Source organism: Nycticebus coucang, chromosome 5, assembly GCF_027406575.1.
Source record: "Nycticebus coucang isolate mNycCou1 chromosome 5, mNycCou1.pri, whole genome shotgun sequence".
NCBI classification, from domain to species: domain Eukaryota; kingdom Metazoa; phylum Chordata; class Mammalia; order Primates; family Lorisidae; genus Nycticebus; species Nycticebus coucang.
The window spans coordinates 3847318-3874066 of NC_069784.1; the positions used below are offsets into that span (position 1 = coordinate 3847318).

Below are 26749 nucleotides of genomic sequence, written 5' to 3' on the forward strand. Positions count from 1 at the left end.
CAAGAGAATAAGATGAAAATATGAGCACGCCTTAATTGCATGCTCCGTGAGCATGAGAATGTGTGAGATTCATTTTGACAAGGAAGAACAGACCAGATATTGTAAAAGACCTAGGCAGTGAGCCGATCATCTGAAAGGCAGCAGGCCTCAGTCCCGGACTCCAGCATTTGTACTCTTGTCTGAACGGTCTGAGGTGTTTCGCCACCGGGCAGGCATTGTAACCAGCAGGAAAGGGACAGGAAGGTGGTGGGCATTGCCCCTTTCAAACAAGGGGACAGCGTCACTGTATTTCCCTTCATTCCTCAAAAATGTAGTCACATGGCCAGCCTCACTGCAAATGGAGGTCTGCAAGTGCAATCTTTATTATAGCTGGCACCCCACCCAGCACGTATCTCTACAGTCTGGAAGAGGAAAGAGAAAATATAAGGCAAAATTGACAGTCTGTACCAAAGTTGTACAGAGAAAATATCCATAATCCAGTAACCCAGATAATAATGTGTAACTGTTCAAACTCCACTGATACGGGAACTTCACGTCCATTAACTATTGAAAGGATCACATTCAGCTTTAGATGGTGCTAAGCCCACCTTTTGTTATCATTAGCTATAGATACATGGGAAAATATTATTTGACTTGTTGAATTATTGAGCTAATAGGTTGTAGCCATTCTACATCCAAATAACAAAATGAAGTACCCATTCTACATCCAAACAACAAAAACGTCATAGGTTATATGTCGATTCCGAATTATATCAAATAAAATTTTTATGACTGTATTTCCTATAACCCTCATGGATTTTTATATTACCATTTACAGGGATGTCTTCTATTTCAAATTTGATGGCTATGCATAGTCTATGAAGAGATCTGTATTCCCGTTTCTTGCCAAGGCCAGAAGTTGACCAAACACATCTAGAACTGCTCCTGGGAACACGTAGCCAGGCGCGCCGTGAACACATTAGTGTTGCTGCAGCATCTGCAGTGCACACAGCACAGACTACTGCAGATGTGGAGCAGAACACGGAGCAAGCCGTGCAGCAGCCTAGCCAGCAGGGGAACTACACACCAGCTAGTCTGCAAGAAACATTTATTATCCTATATTATCCGTAACTTCAAAATGTAGACTGTCAAGGAAACTTCATTGTCAATTTTGAATTACTAAAATAGAAATGTTGTGGCCAGAATTTAAAAAAGCATCATCCACATACATAAATGCAAATAGAAGTAATAATTGCTAGTCTAGTAAAGGACGTAAGAGCTATTTTCTGTTGCTTACGTTATGTCCTAAATAACAAATAGTCCCATGGCTAATAAAAATGGTAGAATGAAGTACATATTTGAAGAACCAGGATGAGTTTTATTAATAACGTTTTTGAGAATATTACCTTTAAAAATATTTAGCCCTCAAGAATGGATCACAATGGAAATCACTCCTAATTATAAAATCACCAGTTTATTTTGAAAAAAAAATTTTTAATTATCAGAAGGATCAAAAATTCATTGATAAAAGATAATGCCATAAAAATGGTGACAATAAGAGAACAATGAATTCTTGAAAATAAAAAATATAATAACCAAAATACAAACATTCAAAAAATAGTCGAAAGTGTTGAGAAATAACATTACATAGGAGGAAAATAAAAAGACTATGACAGCTTCACAGATATAAAGGAAAAGCTAAAACATTTAACTGTCAAAATAGGAAATCAGATACCTGAATAACAGAAGTTTTTGAAAAAGTGAAGAAAAAGAAGGGAGATATTGAGGAAGTAATAAGGGAAGATTTTCTACAACAAAGGACATGAGTGTCTGCATGATAAGACCCAATGGGGGCTAACACATTGAACAGGATGATTTGTATCAAGGCAGCTTTATAAAATTGCGAAATGAGGAGAAAACAGAAATGTGGATGCTGAAAAGATTCTTAAAACTTAGGCAAAATCGGTCAGATACAAAAGAAGAAGCAGGAAAAATGTATTAGACTTCTCAAGAGCAACTCCAGTTGTTAGAGAACGATTAGCAATGCCTTCAGCACATCAAGGGAAAAGGTTTTCACCTCGAAATGTTATATCAGACCAAACTCTCAATTGTAAGGGTCAAGTTTTTATAGTGTAAAGAAAGAGTAAATAAAAAATTTCTCTCATGCAATAAGGGCCATGAATGCATGGTGTGCTTCATTAAAACAAGGGAATAAACAAAGAAAGAAATATCTGAGCAACAAAGAGAAGCAAAGGGAATTTCCAGAGTGAAGGAGGAGGAAGTCCCTAATGTCAAATATCCACCAGGTTGAGAAATAAAAAATAAAGGGTAGTGTAAAGGGAGACAGATGGGTGAGGGGGGGGGAAAGTAGAGAAAAAAATGTGGAAATGCTAGATCATCTGATGTTTAGCAGTGTCTGTAAATGTTATTGCAAAGTACTTTGTAGACTTGTTTGAGTATTTAGATTAAAAAAAAATAGCAATTGGTGTAGGTACCACTAAGAACATGGATCAAAGAAGACAATCATTAGTTCTTGGTAAAATTAACTGTTCTTATATAAAAGAAGTACAGTTGGTCCTTGAACTACAGGGGAGTTAGAGGCACCAGCCCCTTCACCCCATCCCCACACAGTCAAAATCCATGTATAATTCTTTTATTCCCCACATCTTAACTAGTAACAGCCTACTGTCGACAGGGAGACACACTGATACCCTCAGCACTTGACGAACCCATGTTTTGTATGTTATCTGTGTTACATGCTTCCTTCTTACAATAAAGTAAGCTAGAAAAAAGAAAATGGTAATAAGAAAATCATAAGAAAGAGAAGCTATATTTACTATTCCTTTGTGGAGAAGTATCATCGCAGAGGTCTTCATCTTTGCTGTCTTCACTGCAGTGGGCTGAGGGGGAGGCAAAGGGTATTCGGTCCTACTGCCTCAGGGGTAGCAGGAAGGAAAGAAAATCTGCACAAAAGTGGACCTAGGCAGTTCAAAGCCCTGTCCTTCAAGGGTCAATTGTATCTACTTAGCTCAGCAATTTGCATCATCCTGGTAATATAAATACCAAGTACTGATTTCACCAAAGATTATGATGTAACGATATGGCAAAAATGAGAGGAGAGATGTTAGTTCAGCCAAACTCTTAACTATGATAACAAAGTTTAATGGCGTCTGTCAAAATAAATCCATAAACAGCAGACTATTCCTGGTATTTAGAAATATGAATGAAAATGCCAGCAACTAAGAACTGGAAAGGGGCAGCCTCCAGCAAACACATCTAGAAGATACGAAATAGGTTGGACATGGTTACTCCATGATGTAAGTGTAACCACCTTACGATCTGAGCAGGATTCAATAATGTGCAAGTAGAAAACAATCAGGGCATCCATGGCTCTTTCAAATATTATCTGCCCTCTTCTTTCCTTTCCTTTATCCTTCGAGTACAATTCAAATAGGTCATTCTCAGACAGGAAAGTATCCTTTGGTCATTTATAGACCTACTTGCAGGAATCGCACGTCCAAATGCACATCATAATTGTAGAGATCCATAGTCTTTTCCATTTTAAAGATTTTTCCCCAACCTGGCTGAGGATTGGTGAGGCCCAGGAGCCAGCCCTGAAGGTTGGGGCTGTTGATCGGAGAGAGTCGAAGCTGTCTCTCTGTTCAGTGGACTCCTTCTTACTGCCCTTCCGATTTCTTTCTCTATGGCTGACAGCACCTCTGTGAGTTTCTCTGGCATACTTTTTCTGGGCTACCCCTCATAGAAGCTTGTTTGCTGGGGACAATCACTCACTAGATGTGAGTGATCATCGAGGCTGGAAGAATGTTTCACAGTGGCTTGGTCCAGACAGCGCAGGTCAGCAAGTGACCAGCCGGAGAGCATGGTGGTATCTGGCGGCCATTGCTTGGTCCCTGGCCTTTAGCAATCAGCTAAAACTGAAAAATAAATCTCTTTTGATCAACTCACTACTTTAGCTTTTTAGTATAATTGCTTGAAGGATGTGCCTTTTTTATTCAGATAAAAAGATTAATTTTTCCAAAAAGAGGAAAAGTAGAAAGATACCATAATATTAACTAAACATGTTTTGTAACCTGAATCTCTTTGTCAGGTTTTCTAGAGAAAGGAGACTTGGCGTTTCATCAGAAATCAGGAAGCTTCAGGTCAGATTCCTGGGTGTGATCTGCAGAGTCACAACTGCACATGTCCACAGGAACCATGCAGACAATTCATGTGCATGACATGATGTGACTGTGCTGTAATAAGAGATATATTTGCTCCTTGTTCCCAGATACTGGCACAGAACTACTAAAAACCTTAGAATTTCCTAAGTGGTAGGACTGTTGATCGTCATTCATAATAAGCCACGTTGGAGCGTGCCTGAGTTTATGTTGATATCTTGGTGAAGCCCCAAGATGACCTGAGGATGGGGCTGGTCACCAGAAAGACCCAGTAATTGGAGTGTTGGAACTTTCAGGTTCGCAGGACCCCTGGGGAGATGAAAGGGCATAGAGATTACACTTTATAAAATCTCTTGAACAGGAGATTAGGAAAACTTCTGGATTGGTGAGCACAGACCTACCAGAAGGATGGTGGGTCCAGAGAGGTCGTGGAAGCTCCACACTCACCCACTTCATACCTCGACCTGTTCATCTCCTTTATCTGGCTAAGTTGTATCCTTTATAATAAGCTGGTAGACATAAGTATTTCTCTGTCCTTTCTTCTCATTAAATTCTCTCGCTTTCACTTACTTGCCATCTGTGAATTCATTCTTCAATTCCTCATGCCAAAGGCCTGGTGGAAAAATGCCAGCATCACTAGCAACGTGGTTTTAATTAATTTTATGAAGATTCAAAGCCTTGAATTAGAGTAAGTAAGGTGATGATCTAAAACTCAGATACTTGTACTATAGTTGATACCCTGAAAGAAATCATTACTGCACTAAAATGAGGAAAAGAAGCCTCCTACCTCACCCGGGGCATTACATGGTTTGAAAGTTCATGTCAACACAATCTATATGGAGCAGAAATTCCAGCTTTGACGAATAATACTTGGCCCAAGACCAGTAAATTTCTCAGATCCCAATTACGGGATTCCAATTTTGGAAAAATACGGGAAAGCAGTTTTGCATTATAGAAAGTTTCACACCCCAGGATTCATGGGACGACCACGGTGGGAGGAGATACAGACAACAAACAAACAAACAAAAACCTTCCAAAGAGGCGGGCAAAGAAAAAAATCCTGGATAAGCTACTGCCACGTGAGTTTCTTGGTAAAGATGCACAGTCGTGCACATTGACGCCCTGTGGATTTAACTCCCTGGATTCCCGACTCAGAATCCAATTACTTTTTAACCCAAGCTTTGGTCCCCTCTCTGTAGGACTTCTCAGACTTCATTTTTTTTTTTTTTTCAGCATTACCTTCAAACTCCCTGTCCTGGTTACTCTCAGGAAGTGTCTTTCCTTCCTCTGTCATATAAATGATGCTCGTTGCAATGTTTCTGCTATTAGAGCCTCAAGGAAGGAAAAGCAGGGTGAATATCCTTTCTGGAAGGAATACAGCATGATTTTAAGGAGAATTGGTCTTTGGAAAGTAGAAATCGTGTCTCTTTTGATATCAGATAGCTACTGGGAGGAACAGAGTCCTCAAGCAGGGAATTAGGCAATGGGACATGCGTCCGGATTTTTCATCTCCACCCTGAAGTACAGTTATTACCGTGTAGACGAGGGGTGATTCAGGAGCAGAACGGCTGTTCCTCCACTGGTGTTAGTGAGGAGAACATCCCGCAGAGTGGGTTTTACAGCCAGTGACAACCGCATTAAATAAAGTCAAGTCAGAGGCATAGTGAGTTTGGGCTCAGGGTAATCAGAGTAACCTGTCTAGAGTGGAGACTCCAGCCTGCCCCGGGCTTTAGCAGGTGTACACAAGTTCCCCAGTAGCCTGCAAGAGGCAAATAATGTAGCTGGCTAGTGAGCTTACCACATAAGTCGCCGTGGTGAGGAAAGTAAACCAGCACTTGTGTATTGGGTTCAGCTGGTGTATATCCAGACGGCAAGCGAGAGTGAGGATTACGATGGGACCAAGTTATCAGGGAGGTTACAAAGATGCCCTGGCCAAGCTCATGAAAAGCATATTACAAGCTCACCAGTTGCCAACTTATGCACAATTTCAGCTATAAAAGCAATTAGCTGGTGGACAAGGGAATAATCGCACGGAGCAGCCCAGGGCACCTGTGGACACAGAGCCGCCCTTCTGCTATCTGCAGCACCGAGGCACAGCGATCTCCCCTGGAATGCAAATGCCACTTGGCGGAAGAGCAGAAGTTGGCAGAGCATTTACTTACAAGAGACTGATTCAAACTAAAAACCATTAAAACTAGGTCACCTTTAAATTTTAAAATAGGTTTGTTTGTTTGTTTGTTTTAATAAAAAGCAAATCCCTAACTATGCAGAAGAGTGAGGGTAAGGGAGAGAGATTCGATCTGAAAATATTAAAAGGTTACGCATTTTATACTTTATGTGGGCTGTCCTATGAGTGGGTTAAAATGGTACCAAGAATTCCAAGATATAATTATAGCAAAACTTATTCTATTTCTCCCCCCTTCTCTCCCTCCCCCTCCCTTCCTCCGCCCATCTCTCTAACACCCATTAGCATGCAACAGATGAGATGTTCTCAGGAACTTATTTGGTTACCCTCAGCTCTACAAATTTGTTTGCATGGTAATCTGTCATCACACTTTATGAATCACTCAGGCTTCCCCAGAGAAACAGAGCCACAAGGAGAGAGCCACAGGGGCAGAGAACAGGTGTGTGTCTGGCAGGTCCAGACCCGCAGTGTGGGCCAGCAGGCTTGAGAGCCGGGGATCCCGATGGTCAGATGGAGTCTCAAAGTATTTTGCTCAAGAAATTTCTTTGGCTTGGGGAAGCTGGTCTTTCTGTTCCCTGCAGGCTTTCAGCTGAATGGAGGAGCCCACCCACGTTGTGGAAGGCGGTCTGCTCACCAGAGATCACTGGCTGAATGTGTCAGTATCAGCCGCAGTTTCCCACTCGTCCCTCTGCCTTTCTGTTCCTTAGTCATGTCTGTCATAGACTCCTCCTCCCCCGTTAAATCCCATTTCCCAACAGATCTGTTCTTGATCCTCTACTCCTTTTCCTCTATATCTTTTGGCAATCTGATCTGGTCTCAGGATTTTAGTTGCCAGCTGCACACTAAATGTGCAAGTCCATCCCACCCCTGAGACCACCTTTAAGCTTCAGCTGCACACAGTAGTGCTTCCATAGCTGACCCCTCCCCGCAGTGACCACCTCCCTGGGTTGACCACCTCTCAGCCTTGACCACCCTCCTGAAGGGACCACCTCTCATCCTTGACTACCTCCCTGCAGTGACCCCTCCAAGCCTTGACCACCTCCCTGGGTTGACCACCTTCCCTGCAGTGACCCCTCCCAGCCTTGACCACCTCCCTGCCTTGACCACCTCCCAGCCTTGACCACTTCCCTTCAGTGACACCTCACTGAGTTGACCACCTCCCTGTTTTGACCCCTTCCTGTATTGACCACCTCCCTGCTTTGACCCCTCCCTGTGTTGACCACCCTTCTGCCTTGACCACCTCTCTCGGTTGACCCCCTCCCTGCCTTGACCCCCTCCCTGCCTTGATGACCTCTCTGTGTTGACCACCTCTGTGCCTTGACCACCTCCCTGCAAGCTGACCTAGTTTTCATAAACAGGATATATACAACATGTACTAAGGCCTAGTTCCCTATGTTGACCAGTTTGTTACAGCCCCTTGGATGGTCACCTTACAGAGGTTCAACTGTGTTTAAATTGTGGCAGCACCAATTCAGTGGGTGCCTCATGGACGCAGATTCAACACCTTCCAAACCAAATTCCTCAGACGTCCCTCATCCCACTGCCTTCCCTGTTACTATCTCAACTCTTCCTTCTGAGCCTCACTAATCCCTGAGTCCTGCTGATTTTAACTTCAACATTTTAAAGTCTTAACTACTTACTCAGGTATAAAAAGCCCTAAGTGACTGAAAACTTACTCCAATTTTTCTGTTAGTAACTTCACCTTTTGAGATGTTGAAATTATATTTAATTTTCATGCCTCTATCTCTTATTGCAGGTTATTTTTTGGGCTAGAACCCCGTCCCACCTCCTGTTTATTGACCGGGTAACCCCTGCAGACCACACTGGGTGCCCTGTGCCCATCCCTCGGCTCCCTCTCTGAGCACTTCCAGAGCCAGGATGCAGGTGTGTGCTCAAAGTCCTATTCCTAGGACCAGAATCATTCCAGAATGTTCCCGCTCCTTGAGAGCAGAAGCGTTATGCATCTTTTAGCCTCAGCAGAGTCAATAAGAGAATGTGGTTATGAAGATTTACAAAAATATCTTGAATGTACAAGTTAAATTGACTGACTTTACAAAGGTTTTTGCATAGCAATGGTTCCTGTGATCTGTGAGCCTGAGAATGTCTTTAAGTAATTTACAAGCACCCCAAAAGGCCAAACTATTTTCATAATAATACCAAGGCATTATTTGCCTTATAGAGTACACTGAAATTTCTACTGATGGAGCAAAATTAAGGGTGGGTAAAATTGTTGGCTTTTCAGCAAGAATCAAGGCAGTGGAACCAAACTATACTGTTAGTCATTGTATTTCACCACACACTCCCATTTAAAAAAAATTATAATAATAGTAATAACAACAGACTGTTAATTTCATTTTAAAATGTAATTAAAATTTTTTAACTGCTAATTTTATTAAATTCTCAACCTTTGAAAATACTTTTTTAAATCCCTGCTATGTGACAAAAATGGGAAGTATGCCAACACTATTCTGCATAATAGCAACAACAACAACAAAAATATTTGTATCAGGGAAAACCCTTGTTTGATTATTTTAAAGGTGCAATCTGAAATAGCCACATATTGCAGAATATCATTTTTATTTATTTACTTATTTATTTTCTAACCTGCTTTTTAGTGCACAACCATTTTAATATAAAAGAATGACAAATAGGCAAACTATAGTTATTTACACTTGAATATTTGGCACACAGTTTCTCAAATATGAATGAAGTAAGCCTGACATCTCAAGGACAACTCACGGTATTGTTGCCAGTGATACAATCTGAGCTTTCAAGTGAAAATTAGAATTTTGGAAAACTTATACCTGCTTTCATGAACTTGACAGCTTTCCAATACTTAAAGACTCTTCTGATAAGATCAGTGGCCATATAAATAAATATTATTTGTATTGCTTAATGAAATATGTCAACATTTGGAAGACCCTACATAAACTAGAATGGATTAATGCCATTATTGTGGTAGTGGGTTAGTTATAGAGGGAGCACTAAGTAATAAAATATCCTGGTAGGCGGGTACATGTGGGTCTCCTTTTTCTGTTCCTCCTGCTCTCACTCAACCTTCCACTTTCTTCCATGGGACAGCCCTCCCCAGACACCAGCACCATGCTCTTGAACATACCCGTCTCCAGAGCCAGGAGCTAAAGCAATCTCTTTTCTTAGCCTTACCCAGTGGGTGGTGTTCAGTTACAGCAGCCACAGACTAAGACGGCCCCCTTCTCTGCTGCACACTGCAGTCTTCTTGTAGTATCCTTACAACAGCTGAGTGAGCACTCTGAGGTCTCTTTTATAAGGGCACTAATCCCATTCATGAGGGCACCACTCTTGTGACCTAATTATCTCCCATGGACCTGCCTGAAATTGTGAAATTGGGGGTCAGATTTCAACATACGAATTTTTGGGACATACAAACATTTAGCCCATTGCAGCAGGGGATCCAATTCCAGCCAATAAAAGCGAGAGAAAAGTAGAAGATTCTAGAAGATTGCTTCTATCATTTAAAAGAGAATCATGAGAAATCTGCCTTCTCACATCATGAATCTGTATATGAACAAGAGAGAATGTGACTCTAATTTCTCCTAGTAGCCATTAAATCATCTAAGTGCTGTGAATAGGGACTCAGAGGGAACTTGGGTTTTTGGTGACACCATTGAGGTAATACACAAACCAACCCTGATACATTCTTCCCATTTGGAGTTAATATTATTTAAGCCCATGACTTCCCTTAATTTTAAATTAATTTGAATCATGTTTTCTGATCTCTTAGCCAAAAGCATCCTAAGCACCATAAGACAGCTATTTTTTATTATCGAATTTTCATAAAGTAGAATATTATAGATTTTTGGCCCTCATCTGTTGTTTTCTTGCCATAGGGAATAATTTGCAGGGAAACTGGTGCTAATATTACTCCAGTTGTCGAGAATGCCCTCCCCACCCATTTGGCTGATTGATTCAGGCCCCAGGTAAGGTTGTGTAGACTTTGGCTTTATATTTTTCTTTGCAATAAGAATTTATGATGCTGCACTAACAGACCTGCTTTTTAACTACAATTGCTAGTGTTTGACAAATGCTTCCTTATCTTTTTAGCACTTAAGAACTGTATTTTAGAGTAATATTACACTTAACCAAGTATTACATTGATGACTATCCAAGGATGCTATTTTTTTACTCAAAATGAACACTGTTGATGTTTTGTATATTATATCCACAGTGTGAGCACAATAAGATAACGATAGACTAAAATAAAAACTAACTACATAGTTAGTTTTTTTTTTTTTTTGCACTAAACCATAGAAAGTCCCCCAGGAATCAGAAGAATGCTTTTGACTTCATGTAAAAAAATGCATAACTAAAGGTAACTTGAAATAGTTCATTGTCTATAATAACAGACTAACTGGAGGCTGGTGGTTTGTTTAACAGGTGAATATCAGTGATTCTTTTGGCTTTCCTTCATGGTCTGAATTTGACCACCACAGTTCCACATGACTTCCTCAACTTACACTGTTCAAACTCAGAAGCAAAGACAGTCACAAGTCTTTTTATATTTCTCTTCCTTTTTTTTTTTTTTTTTGTCAGAAAGGAACACATTCCCATAGAAAATTACAGCAGGCTATTTCTTACTTCTTACGGCAAATCCAAACCCAGCACTGGTGAAGTGTCATAGGATTGTTATGACAGGCTGGCCTTCTTTTCTTATCATATTGACTCTCAATATTTGTACAAAGATGAAGATTAGTCAGGAAGAAAAGGTCGCCCAAACACAGGCAACCAGCAAGATCGGTCCCTTCCCATTGTCTTGTATGAGATGTTATTTAACCCTGTTTCTCCAAAGTAACTTCTTTTTCTTCAGAGTAGGAATCTACCATTTCTTTAGATAATGAGTTGTTTTCATCACTTCAAAGGACAAACACATTGTCAGTACAAACCAAGAGGAATGGGAAGGATGGCTTTGAAGCTTGGTGCTGCTACAAATCAGTCTCCTAAGTGTAATAAAAAAGGTGACTAAACCCAGGTGTATTCAGCACCTGGTGATTTAACAAATAGCACATATTTCTTAAAAGAATGGCACTTTTACATAAAATATTAGGGATGACATAAAATCAAAATAAAGGTCAGTTCTCATGAACAGTAGGGCAACCATAAACCTACATTGATAATGAATGGATAGGTCAATTGGAGATAGATTTTTTTAAGGCTTTAATCTCCTTGGGGACCAGACTGGTCCTAATCCTGACAGCAAAAGTGAGCTAAGTACATGTTAGAATTAATATCCGAACAAAATGAGGTCTTGGATAAAAAGATCTAGAAGAAATACAAATCACTTTGTACATAGCATTCTGCTATCATTTTTGTCTAAATTTCACTCTGAGTCCCTATTTAACATAACCCAACTTTGGTGGTCTCATGTTTCTGAGCATCTTCTAACTTGTCATCTTTTACTAGTTTCATAGATTCTGTCATTGGTTGAGTCTCTCAGTGCTGCTGAGCCTGGAGTGCATGGGAAGCACGTGTGGTTTTTCTAGGAACGTAGGACAGGTCTGTGCTGTCAATTACTCCCCCACTCCCTCCTTCTGTTCCAGTTTCCAACGTATCAAAGCATCCTGCTTAAAGCGTATTGGAGAAAAGGAGTAACTTTCCATCTTAATTTTCCTGTTTAAGTTATTTTTCTTGATTAAGCATGGCTCTTTATTCTAACAATGGGCATTTTCTTTGTCATGTTTAGAAGACCCCATTTGTTTTTCTTAAGTTTTTTAACATACAAAGTTAGCTTGACAATGATGCATATACTCTCCTTTGCTTTCATAGTGTATCTCCTTCCTAGCCTTTGGCACCAACGTGGATAGACTAATAGATTATGGCTGGCTGGCTGTCTTTCCTAGAAGCCCACATCTGCATGGGCACAGTCAGAACCTGCCAGTTCATTGTTTGGGGTTTTTTTTTTGGGGGGGGGTGCACCATGCACTGGTTTTATAAACAGTTCAACACATTTTCATCACACTGGTTAACATAGCATTCCTGGCATTTTCTTAGTTATTGTGTTAAGACAATCATATTCTGCATTCACTAAGTTTCACATGTACCCTTGTAAGATGCACCGCAGGTGTAATCCCACCAATCACCCTCCCTCGGCCAAACCTCCCCCCTCCCTCCCCTCCCTCTCCCCCTTCCCCATATTCTTAGGTTGTAACTGGGTTATAGCTTTCATATGAAAGCCATAATTTAGTTTCATAGTAGGGCTGAGTACATTGGATACCTTTTCTTCCATTCTTGAGATACTTTACTAAGAAGAATATGTTCCAGCTCCATCCATGTAAACATGAAAGAGGTAAAGTCTCTGTCTTTCTTTAAAGTTGCATAATATTCCATGGTGTACATATACCACAATTTATTAATTCATTTGTGGATCGATGTTCATTGTTTTATTTGTTCCTAGTGCAAGGAATCATCTCTTAAACATTGTGAGAGCCCAGTCTGTTTCTGTTGAAAGATTAAGTGAATGAATTCATAGCTCCATTCAACTTTAACTTCATTCTCCACTAACCAGTGTTTGATTTATATTAATGCAACAAATACCCATTAAACAAAGATTGAATGAACACATGCTATGTGCCATATGATGGAGAGAAAAAGCTAATAATCTTAAGAAGCTCACAGTATGGTGAAATCTATTTTATCACATTTGAAAACTTGATTCTGATTTTTAAAACCAGGAAGACTGTGGCCTAATGTGGCTAATCATTCAATCAGACTGTACTCCACAGACATTACTTTTGCGTCAGTATTTTAAATATATTCGAACATAATGAAATTTCTTTCAATCAAAGCTACATAGTACTTTCCAGCTAAGAAGTTAGGCAGGGAATAGAGAAGCTGGAGGGGAAAGTTTGAAAGAGTCGAGTCATGCAGTGTGATCAGGATTACGTAGGATGTGCTGGTGGAGCGGAAGTCAGGGAATTGAAGATACAGGTGCATGAAAAATAACTCGAACTATAAAAATGTTGATCATGGTTACATAATAATATTTATCTCTACTCAAATAGTGGGACTCATAAGATTTCTTAAATAATACTTTCAATGTGGAGATGGATTTTTGCTGTTATTCTCCAGTGATGGTCCCTTTGCTTCGAGCACCATCTCCACCTGGACATGGTCAGCGACTCCTCTAGCCAACAGGCATCCGATCTACTTTGCAGGATCGTTATGAGGAGTAAAGAACACAAGCCAGGGTACCCTCCCGGAACTGTGAATATTTAAACTGTTAGGGCATTCATTCTTTATTTCAACAAATTTTGAACCCTTGCCTGGTGCCAGCATTCTTCCAGGCACTGAATGTAGTCTAGTTAAGAAAAAGACAAAACAAACAAAAAACCTCTCATGAAGTTTACTCTATTGTGGGAGAACCCAACAATAAACAAGACAAGTAAAATGCATTGTGTTTAGAGATAAGTATTTAGAAGAATAAACATGAAAGAGTGAAATGAGATTTGTGTAAGTCATTAAATTTATATAGCATGACTATCGAAGGTTTCATTGAGAAAGTGATTTTTGATTAGCAATCGGCAGGAAGTTGAGCTCTTGCAAAAATGGCAAAAAAAAAACCACAGGCAGGGGAAGAGAAAATACAAAAAAACAAAATTCCCTCCAAAGGGCTGAGGAGATCAGCGTGGGAGAGCACGTGAGTGGGTGCAGCGAGCAGAGCTGAGGGCAGAGATAGGGTGAGCACTTGGGGACGTGGCTGTCAAACCTATCAACCAGTTACTGGTGATCTTATAATCAGTAATGAATAAATACCTTTCATTTGAACCCTCTCTTTCATGTTATTTCCTTTTGGCCCTATGGTTCTTTCTGTTCTATTCTCTTCCTTCTCCATTAGATCATAGGGTTAGTTAGATCTGATTCATCACTTTATACCTCAAGACATTACACTGGGCAAATTGCGGCCCATGAGATTATGAGAATAAAATCTAAATCACTGAACTGACCTTTATGGGTGTTTTCATTATAGATAAATGGCCACAAACAACTCTGTCCTCTCATCAGTAAAAGGAATCTTCGTTGAAATTTTTTTTTTGAATCAGAGAATTCTGCATGTTTTATTGGGTTACAGTCCAAACCTCTAGTAATCAGACCTGGGTAGGTCTGTACTTCTCCAGATTTCATCTGGCACTGTTCATGTTCGCAAACAGTTGCACTGATGGGGCATATTCATTCAGTAAGTCAAAAAATGCAATTCAAAGACTGCCATTTGCCCGGCATTCTGGGGACACAGTGGCTACTATGATAAACATTGCCTCTGTGTGAGGAAAATGGACATTACTTGTACTTGCAGAGCTTCCAACATGAAAGTGATTGTCTTTGCTTACAGGGGTATTTGCAAAACTTGGTAAATGTAGAATGTAAATGTTTTGGCACAGTAACTGAGATAACGCCGGAAAGGCTATGTTAACCACTGTGATAAAAATGTGTCAAATGGTTTATGAAGCGAGTGTATGATGCCCCATGATCATATCAATGTATACAGTTATGATTTAATAATAAAAAAATAAAATAAAAAAATAAATAAATAAACTAAATTAATATTTAAATAGGAAAGTTCATGGTAAATAACATCTATCATTTATACAGTCCTTATATGTGCATTTGGTAGGTATTATGTTATTTAATACTTACAATCTAGAGAAGTCACTATCATGCTTATTTTATAAAGAAAGACACTGAGGCCTTGACAATTAAAAAAACAGCCAAGATTAAGATAGTGTTTAGCAGAACCAGAATGTAAACCTAGATCTGCACGACCTCAGTGACTCACTCCTCATCTCATACACAGTGTGGTTGCCACTGGTTAATTCTATAGTGTATTATCTGAAGTTTTGTATTTATTAATTAATTTTATATGGCAAAATATGGCAAGGAGAAATATGAGAACTGTCCTATCAGTTTCCTCTAATGTCTGAGAACTTGTTCATACAAATCCAATTACCGGGTGTTGCTTGATGTGATATTAACATTATTGTAGTTAAAGAGTGTAAGTAGGGTTTAGGACCGCTCCAAGGGAGCCTGAAGGTATTACATTTTAAAGAGGATGATATCTGATTATTCTAATTAGACTTTATTCTAATGCTGTTCATATATTCTTTCGTAAACACTGGTTGCTTGGACTAATCTTAAGAATTAGAGATTCTAATTCTAATTGAGATCTCTAATTCTAGAGAATTGAGATGTCATGTCGTAAACTGACAGCATCGTTTTGGAGAATGCCCAAAGTTCGCTCCTTTGTTTCATGAAGCAAGGGAGCACTGCCAAAAATTCCAGAGGCAATGCCTTTATGTCAGAGTTTTATGAGGGGTTAATAATGATTTCTCTGATAGGCACTCTGTCCCCGTGCACTATACAATGAACACAATCAAGTCTCCCCTGCTTAAACTAAGAACCGTACTGCACCATGTTTTCATATTCTGTGGTCGCACCCCCGTGTGAGTGTTCTCCAGCGGGCCACACGCACATGCCCCCTAAGGAGCTTTAAGTTCTGAGCTCTGTGAGTGGGTGATTTTCAAGATAAATTAACAAGCACTTAGAAATCTCCCCTCTTTCCATCTTATATGAAAAGTTCCCTGAACTTCCCACTTTGCCACCGAGGCTGAAGCACAGAGTATCTTTTCACAGGTGCAAACACAACACTCTCCTGGGCTCAAACCATCCTCCTGCCTCAGCCTCCCGTGTAGCTGGGATTACAGGTGCCAGCCATGTGCCCACCCCACCACTCTTGTTGCATTCGTTCCAAACTGGCTATGCTCTGCCAAAAGTTTGACTACATTTTCCTGTATATAACCCACATGTATGGTGATCATCCTTATGGGCTGATATTTCTGACCCCTCCAGAAGATGGACTGTAGTCTTTGGAACCTTCCTTTCTTGCAAGTAAAGCAATCAGTTTAGTCCATTTTTCAATGTCCATTAGGCATCCCGGGGCAGAACCACATTCTGGTGTTTGGCTTCTTTAAACTCACCATGTGATTTTTTTCCCCCAAACTTTCAGTCTCTGTGATCTCATCTATAATTCTGCACCAAATACTGCCCAGCATCCTAGTCTCTGATTTTCAAATTTGGTTTTCTTTTCATTTTTCAGTGTTTGGGGTTGGGGGTCCCGACTCTCAGTTGACCCAGTGCAGTCACAGTAAAAACAAATGGAAACTGTAAATAAAACTGGAGCAGCACAGGCAGTGTGGACAGAAAGTAAAAAGTGATCTACACAAGTCTCAGGGTAACAAAGAGAGATTTTATTTAGGAAGAACCAAGAGAAAGTTTAGAGCACTTCAAAAGAGTGGGAAGGGGATGAGGAGAGAGAGATGGAGACAGGCCTGCAGGGCCCTAAAAACTCCATTGGAAATTGGCTACAAGGTTTTCATTGGCCTCTCTGGGCCTCCAGGCAGCACTGCCCTTTTCTATTGGTCACTGACGGTCTCTTTCTTGTGGTCAGTGGTTGCCTGGGTTGATCCATACCCACATTCTTCTGGGCCCTCCAGATGTCCTGTCCAGCAGGCCAGTGTTCCTCCCATCCATCTTGAAGCCCCTTTTCTGAGTGTACCTTCTCAGTCAGCACTACCACTGCCCACGTTATGTCACAAAATGTGTCCAGGATCACATAACTTGTACCTCAAGTTCTCAAACCCATGCCCATTCTAGCCCTTAGGAAAAAAATAATATTAGTAATAATAGGCAATTCCAGCCACCATGAATGGCCACATGTTGGAGAACGAGGAGAGTTACAAATAATTTCCAAGGATTTCTATATGTTCTACAACCCTTACTGATTTTGAAACCACTTTCACAGTGTTCACAATACTTCTGGGTAGAAATATAACTATGCATTAATCAGGCTGCCACTTTGCCCTACTTTCTTATAACCAAAAATCAAGTAGTGCTAGAAACTGATCATTTGTAGCCCCCTTATTCCTCAAAAAGGATCTGACATTAGAATCATGAGGTCAGCTGGTGACTATTAATTTGAAGATCCCCCACAGAGAAACCAAATCGTCATGAAAATGCAGGTGTTTTCATCTTCTTGCCCCGGGACTTTCCCCTTCACTCTTCCACTAATCAATGATCTCCACACTCCAGCTCACTCCAAACCCCTTAAAATCCGTAGCCCCAAACTTCCCAGGGAGGCAGATGGAGGTTTCCTCCTATCTCCTTTGTTGGTGGCTCGCTGATTAAACCTCTTCTTCTGCTAGGAGACCCTGCAGCAGACAGGTGTCTCGCAATATTGATCTGCCACATGCACTGGGCAAATCACCCCTTTCTGGTTGCAGCTTGCAGTTTGAACGTACTTCAGGGGATTACACTGTACTTCTAGGGATAAACACCATAATATATGGTGTTTGATTTCTCTAAAATATGTGAGCTATGGAAGTAAATTAGTAAAAGAAAGATTTCCTTATCTCGGATGCTTCCGGAAAGGGGTGTATCAGTGGGTTTGTGTTACTGGAAGGAAGACAGTCCAGTGAGTCACCCCGTTTTGTAAGGAGGTTTTCAAACATCTATGTGAGCTCATTGGGCTTCACTCTCCTGGAGGCCGAAGACTCAGTCTACTCCTCATCATAGAAGGTCGTGGGAACTGGGAAAGAAGAATCAGTAGGCGATGTTAGACGGGGCTTAGAGAGGTAAGGTGAAGATGGGCTGTGCCCAACAGCTCCGCTCTGGTGCGAGGGGAGCAGGGCAGGTGGAGAAACGGGGGAGGCACAGGCTCTGCCCATGTTTATCCATGCTTATCTCTGTTGCACTCTGATTACCTTGCCTGAGGGATACATTATGCAAATTTGAGGCAGAAAAGCTTTGGAATCTTGTGGTAAAATCATCAGAGAACAGCTGTCTGGAGGTGGTATATAAGAGCAGCTGGCTGGAGATGGATATAATGGACCTCTTAAAAAAAAAAAAAAATCTCAGCATCACCCTGGGGCCAGAGACCAGGCACTTGCACCAACTGTAAGGACTGTCAACAAACTGCATCACGTGGCGGACACTTCTTGGCCTTCTTCCTATTCTCCAAAAATCTCAAATGCCTACACTAGTCACCGTCACTCAGGTCGTCTTACTATGGTAATGTATATTTTTCATTGCACTTAAAATATTTTGCACATAGATACTCATTGAATAAGTTGAGCATCATTTTGTATAATTAACCATGCATTCGTAGAAGTAGAATTTGAAAACAGAACTCAAAAGGCTTACATGCTATACTTATTTTTATAGAAATCAGCTAATGGCCTATAATTTCAAAGAAATAAGCATACAATAAGAGTAAGACAAACTATGGTGAAAGTGTAAATAAAAAGGAACTTTTACTTAAATCATCTTGGTATGGATTACAGTTACAGAGATATTTGAACACATATTGCAGATAATATAAGCAGGCAGTTCAATTTTAAATTAAGAAGTTCTTAATATGATAACTCTACTACCTTTAATAAAGTTTTGATTTAGTTCCAGGGAAGTAAAATAATCTCATTAAATTTAAGGTTAGCATAAGTGTGGCAATCTTAAATTAACCAGGTAAGTACTTTAGAGAAACAGGAATACATCAGGACATTTTTCAAGATAGACAATCTATAAAGGTTAAATACCAATGGTAAAATCTTCCTGGTCTTTTCAGATATGCATTTAACATTACAAAATACCCAGTTAGGATTCAGAGACTGGGTCTGCATACTGATCCACTACCTATTTATATAATGAAAGCAAAAACCACCTCCACTGGTTTAATCCTGCAAATCAATTGCATTCATAATGATTTTTCTCATTACATTTTCATCCTTAAAACCACCATACTCTTATTTATTATTTTAAAATGCTTCATAGTACATAGAGAAACTGCTGTGGAGAAACAGATATTATACTATGTATTTTTATTTGAAATCCAATTTCAACCTTAAAACAAAATGACAGTGAACTGTTTTTAATTTTCTTTTCATATGCAGGAAAAAATAAACTAAGTAATTGAAGCTCAAAGATTCTGGTCTAAGGCATTTTTCAAGCAGTGAAGCTAAGAAAATGTTATTGAGTTGAAGATTACACAATGTGAATTGTCAGTGTCTGATAGGAGAATTAGGTTATCAAAAACCCTTTAGCGGTATCTATGTAATGCCAAATTCCTGTCCAAACACAAAACATTTCTTTTACTCAACTGGGTGAAGGTTAGTTTATTGATGTGGTTTAAAACCTGGAAAATATCAGAGATTCTCAGATCTGTGATCTTTTCTTTAGAGAAAGGAGCAGGAGCTGGGTGCTAGAATATTTGACATATATAGTGAATTGAGAAAACATCAACATCTTTTCCTTTTAAGACTAAAGTCTCATGAGAGTTAAGTAAAAACTGATTTTTCTATGGGAAAGATTTTAATTTCTATATTGATGCCTAATTTTTGGTTATTTTTTGCTACAGAAAATATCTATAGCAAAACAACAAAATCCTGTCTATTTATAAATAATAAGATAAAACCTCTGGATTTAAAACTTCCATAATTCAATATTTCAAATTTTCATTATTGTAGATATAGAGAAGTGAAATGTGTCTCTTAGATTGGCAAGATTTAAATGATGATTTAATAAATAGCAGACAGTAAAAAAAAACAACACAATGAATATTTTTTTGCCCTAATATCTAAGAAACAATAATTGGTGTGTTTCTACTAACTGATTTAGCACAGAAACAATTTAATACTAAATATGTCTTAAATATGTAGGTACAGATTCTCGGATTAAAAGATTATGTTTCCTATGGGAAGGGGGGAGCACTGTATATCCTGTGGATTGATCTTCTGAGCTCTGGTCAGCTGGGCAGTTTAACGTCATACATGTGCAGACCATTGTAAGTTCTTCATTAGTTAATAGCTGTCACTAAAAAAGAATACACTAGAAAAAACTATATTAAAAAAAATTTATGCCTTAACATTAATAATAATGTACCATATTAAAATTTAAGAACATATAATTTCTTAATACAATAAATTTTAAAAATTAAGAAAATTTTAGGTTGCTTTATCTATACATTAATTTTAGAGTGAAAAACTATATTTAAAATTTTTTATATACCTGTGAAACTGCCTAGAGATGGCAAAGACTTTCTCAGAAAAAGACTTCCTCAGAAAATTTTTACACAGTAATATGTTGGTGAATGTATCTACGTAATGTTTTTTGTTGTGCTTTGTTTTGTTTTTGTTTTTCCCTAAAATGATTCATTCTTCTTGGCTGGTCATTTTACTTAGCTTTTATCTAAAACGGTGGTTCTCAACCTATGGGTCGTGACCTCTTTTTTCCATTTGCAACAATGGCAATTACGAAGGTTGAGAACCACTGATCTAAAATAGCTTTCCTGGCTCAGCATGGTGGCTCAGCTTGTAATCCCACCACTCTGTGAGGCTCATTTGGTGGATCACCTGAGTTCAGGAGTTCGAGACCAGCCAACCTAGCAAGAGCAAGACCACATCTCTGCAAACAAACAAACAAACAAACAGACAAAAAAACTAGCTAGGCATTGTGGTGGGCACGTATAGTCTCAGCTCCTAGGGAGGCTGAGGCAAGAGAATTGCTCAAGCCCAAAAGTTTGAGGTTGCTGTGAGCTATGATGCCACAACACTCTACCCAGGGCAACAGAGTGAGACTCTGTGTCAAACAAAACAAAAACACAAAAAAAGGAAAGACAAGCGAACAAACAACTTACCATTCCCTTCCTGCTCGGTTAGTGGCATGATACATTTAGGCTGACATTCTAGTGACAGGGAATTGCCAGTTTGATATTGCACTATCCAGGAGAGGGTCTTGTAAGATCACAGTCTGTTTTTCAGAGATTTATGGTGCAAAAAACATTTAAAAAGCTATTTTCAATCTGCACCATGCTTAACAATTAATAGCACAAGAAGAGAGGATGAAGAATCATCAAAGACATTTTGAAGAAGAACATAAAGCAACACAAATTTGAACAGGATAGAAACACAAAGTATCTTAACAGACCGACATATCATAGGCCATACAGTAGCATAATCACTTATCCCCTGGGGTACAAAAGCGAAAAATAAACACCATTAATCCCTACCTCACACCACACAGAGTATCAATTTCAGATGGTTTAATGCCTGAAATATAAAAAAATTAAAATGATTGAGTTTATAGAATGCAATATATAAAAACATACTTACACTGTTGGGGGTAGTAAAGGTTTTCTTAAACTATATACAAAATACATACCATAAAAAGAAATGAAAAATCTGGTGATATTAAATTAAACCTTCTTTTCACAAAAATGCAGCATATGAAGAGTGAAATTCAAAGATGAGATATAACTGACAGAAGATTAGAAGCCAGGGTGAACTCACGGACACACACAAATCAAGAAAACACAACTGAAAACGAATGAAATACATAAGCAAGCAATTCATAATGAAAATGTGATAATAAAGAAACATAGTGAAATGTGCTCAACCTCATAAGTAAGCAGAAAAATATAAATTTAAACTAGAATGAAGTATCATTTCACACCCCTCAGACTGGCCAACATAAAAATGTCTGATAATACCAAATATTGCCACATTGTGGGTCAAAGAAAATACTCATAAATACTAATAGAAATGTAAATGTTTGAAAAACAATTTAATATCGAATATGTTATACTCTGAAATCCAGAAATCTACCTTTAGGTAGTACATAAACTAGAAAAATTCTTACACATTTACATAAAGACAAACAAACATGTTCATAACAGCATTCATTATAATAGTAAACTGTCATTGGAATGTGACTCTGATAAATTCCTACAATTAATTATCATGAGACAGTAAAAATGAGTCCACCCAAGAGACATACATGAAGGTGGATCATTCTCACAAACATAATGTTGATTATTTTTTAAAAAATCAAAAGCAGCCTGGCACGGTGGCTCATGCCTGTAATCCTAGCACTGTGGGAGGCCCAGGCGGGTGGATAGCCTGAGCTCAGGAGTTTAAGACCAGCCTTAGCAAGAATGAGACCTGTGTCTACTAAAAATAGAAAAACTAGCCAGGCGTTGTGGCAGACCCCTGTAGTCCCAGCTACTCTAGAGCCAAAAGGATGGCTTTAACCCAGGAGTCTGAGGTTGCTGTGAGCGAGGATGCCACAGGCACTCAACTCAGGAGACAGAGTAAGACTGTCAAAAAAAGAAAAAAAAAACAAAAGCAAGTTGCAAACGAATACATACTGTATTATATCAATTAGTAAAGGTAAACTATGCAAACAATATTGTTAGCAGTAAAAGTGCACAAAATTTACGAATGTGGAGATGTACAAATAAATACAGAATTTAGGAATGAGGTTACCTTGGGCAGAGGTAGACAGAGATAGAGAGATGGGTGTCAATCACACCCGTAACGTTTTCTTTCTCAAGGTGCATTACAGGTACATCTGTCTTCATTGTACCTTAAAAAAAAAAATCTTAAACATGAAAGTTTACATTAAAAATTGAAAAAGATAATTATCCAAATAAATGAAAATCCACAATGAAGAGGCACCCTTTTTATGTAGGACAGATTGTTAATAAGAATCATGAATTTCACAATAAAACTCATTAACAAATTCATTTGAATACAAATCCTAACGACCTGCTGCTCCTTCCTGTTCAGAACGTCCCCCTAGTTTTCCAAAGCCAGTTACAACAAACTAGTACTCTCTATCCTCTCAGAACCCCCACTTGTATGGATTCCATCCTACTAAACTACCAGTTCTGAGCTTTTCAGATGTGTATTTTAGTACATCAAAATTTAATAATGTTTTCTGTTTCCTCAATGACTAATACATAATTAAGCCAGTTCTGTTAAGATAATAACAACTCACAAAACTGAAAGTGCTTATCCTTTCTATAAGTTTTATTTTAATCAGGAAATACCAAAGGGAATATCTTTTAAAACAAGGTTGACATTTCATGCATCCAAAGAGAAACATTAGAAAGATATTTGGTACCTTATTATTTAATATCACCATGTCTTTTATTTTCAAATAAGGTTAGTGTGGCTTATCCTAAGAACAGATTATCATTTCAAAGATTTTGGTAAAGCCAAAGGAATTGATCCACAATTTACACAATTTTATAGTCTTGATGTCTACCCATTTATAGACGCAAAAATATGAACAACTAATCTGTTCGACGGCCTTGATCACATTGATAAAATTGTGGTTATTTTGGTGTTGGCCCTTTGCTTGGACAACACCCAGTATTCAGCATTTGTCTTCCTCTGATTTTCAGACTGTGGTCTGCATTTCCAGAGGGCTGATGACAGGGTAACTTAGAGTTTAAAGGCAGCATCTACATTTGCATTTCAATAGTTCCATAATTGTATGAAACCACTGAAATCTTTTCAATGTCTCATTGTTTAAATAGTGAAGGTGGCAAATTTTGTTCAAGATTCATAAATCTAGGGGTGGAGTGGGGGAGGGAATGGGCCATTGTATCCAGAGTCTATTCCCAGAGTCCTCAAACTGCAGCCCGCAGGCCACATGAAGCAGTGTGAATTGTATTTGTTCCTGTTTTGTTTTTTACTTCAAAATAAGATATGTGCAGCGTGCATAGGAATTTGTTCATAGTTTGTTTTTTTTTTTTTTAAACCATAGTCCGGCCCTCCAACGATCTGAGGGACAGTGAATTGGCCCCCTGTTTAAAAAGTTTGAGGACGCCTGGTCTATTCTAAAGAGAAGGCCCTTCTCATTTCCTATCTTTTATGCTAACATCGGATGTATTAAAACCCACAGCCACTACCTCACATCTGAACATACTGAAAATCTTTTATCCATTTAGATCCTTATGGACCAAAATCAAGATTCTAGGTCAAGATAAAGAGAAAAGGAGGGCATGTAGTTTGAAATATATTCTACAGGATCATCAATTTTTAATTTGGGTTCCAAAAAGTAACCATTTGCCTATTGGAAAGGAATGCACTTGTTTTCACTTACCAGAATAGTTGCATCTAACCCACAGGAGGTGAATTCACGGGTAGGTATGCTGCCTATTTGCAAGAATCTGTAGTTCCTCATAATTGGTTATGATTTTCAACAGAAAAATTTATGTCCAATATTTTGATACAAGACAAGGAATTCTGGAGTTAAAATAGGAAATTCTGGGCTCAAGATCAGGGCAACTGGATACCTTTCTGAGATAAGTCATGTAAGGTGTGGATAAGACTGTTTCCCCGGTGCTAAATGAAAGAAGGTATGTGAAAGTACTTTGTAAAATGTACCAATTATTCACAACAACTGGAAACCAAAGGATGGCTATAAATTTATCATTGTTGTGTCAGGTTATTTTTTTAATAGATTTTTAATCTGTACCTAAAAGTTTCACATCACTTCACCCAGCTGAGGCGTCCTGATGTGGCAAAATGTTCACAGGGACAAACTATGGTGATGGAAAAAATAGAGCTCAGCAGAGGCCAATTCAAAAACTTCTTTTAACCTTTCCCCCCATTTCCTTCTCATTTTCAGGACACTTTCTTTGCAGTGTTTTTAACACTTGAAAAATGATCTGGATGGGTGGCGCCAGTGGCTCAAAGGAGTAGAGCGCTGGCCCCATATGCTGGAGGTGGCAGGTTCAAACCCAGCCTCGGCCAAAAAAAAAAAAATCTGCCTTTTGGCTTTTCAAATCACACTTTCCCTCCTTTTCACCTTCTCCACGCAAGTGAAAAGTGCCAGTGAATAGGAAACACAGGGACTTTGTCCCTAAAAGTCAGCCCTGTCTTTGTGTAACGTGGCAATGACCCTCCTCTGCAGCGCTGTGCTCCAGTCTGTAAAGTCTCTTCTCAGACAATCCCTAGCAGCCGGAAAGGAGGATTTTTGACCTTGAAGACTTTAGCATTCCAAATCTGGGCTATCATCGGGTGTGTTTTCTTTTTCATGAACTCTCAGTTTACCTTCTGTCTCAGCATTGCGTCTGTATGCTGGGTACAGTCTGACTGTATTTGTATTTTAGAGAACTAAAGGGAATGAATGTTCTTTCTCTCCCGTGTTGAAGAAACAGAAAAGAACAAAAAAAACCTATAGCCTATATTTTACAAAAGGACGATTCCAAGATAAGAAGTCCATTTTTAAAGAGGGGTTTCATAGTAGGGCTGAGTACATCTATAACCTAAGAATATGGGGAATGGGGAGAGGGAGTGGAGGGAGGAGAGAGGTGGGCGGAGGGAGGGTGATAGGTGGGATTACACCTGCGGTGCATCTTACAAGGGTACATGTGAAACTTAGTAAATGTAGAATATAATTGTCTTAACACAATAACTAAGAAAATGCCAGGAAGGCTATGTTAACCAGTGTGATGAAAATGTGTCAAACTGTTTATAAAACCAGTGTATGGTGCCCCATGATCGCATTAATGTACACAGCTATGATTTAATATTAATTTTAAAAAGGAGGGATTTCATTAGATGCGTTTAGAGAATAGAAGTCTAAACATCGGGGGCACGTGGTCAGCGCGGCCTTTGACAGGTTGCTGCTGGGCGAGTCCGAGCCGGAGCAGGGGCGTCTGCGCGCGCCTGGATGGAACCCGGGCGCACGCGGGTGCGGGGCGCGCGGAGTGCGTTCTCGGAAGGAGGAGGGGCGGCGGGTAGATGCGGGGAAGTTGGGAAACCCCTTCTCTTCACAAGCACTCCGAGGGCAGCCACCGCGCCGCAGAATGGGAAGAAGGAGACGTGACCGCAGGCGCAGGGGTCGCTGCCCTGACTGACGTGCAGCCACCCACCGGACCCCCCTAGCAGAGATTTCTCTCCCTGGCAGCCAACAACCTGCAGCAGGCCAGGCGGGCGGGGGAGGAAACCCCGAGCAGCGCTCCCGCCGCCTCTTTGCTGAGATAGCAGGAGCGGCAGCCTGCGGAGCGGCGAGCGCCGCGTCACCGCGCCGGTGCGGGCAGGGGCGCAGGCCGGAGCCGCTCCTGCCGCCGGGCGGCCGCGTTGCGGGACCACGCGCCGCCCGCCCGCGGCTCTGCTAGCAGCCGGAGCCCGGCGGAGCTGCCCGGCACGGGCCTCGTGCCGCCCGCCTCGAGCACCGCACCGCGGGCAGCAGGAACAACCCGGAGAGCTCGGCTGGGCGCCCTGCTGCCTGGAGAAAGAAGCAGCCTGCGCTCGCGCAGCCGGGGAAGGCTGGCGTTTCCATTTACCACCCCGGACCGGGATTCTTCTTCTCGGAATCCGGGAGAGTCCGAGTAGAGGTCAGAGGGGCAACAGAGGATTTCGTGAGGGGGCGGAGGACTGCGAATATGGTCACCCCCTCCTATCATTGGAAAATCTCCTTGACATTTTTCACACTTTGAAGCAACTGCAGCTGGTGTCGTCGGAAAAGGGGGTGGGAAAAAAGCGAGGGGGCGGGGAGAGCGGGGAGGCACTGCCGAGGGCCATGAGCGGCGCCT

General features: G+C 40.1%; 1 protein-coding gene across 11 annotated transcripts in view; it reads left to right on the forward strand.

Annotated features, from left to right (window-relative positions):
* The window catches only part of LRRC7 (leucine rich repeat containing 7), a 626043-nt gene that overhangs the window by 73730 nt on the left and 525564 nt on the right, over positions 1-26749 (forward strand). The window lies entirely within an intron of this gene.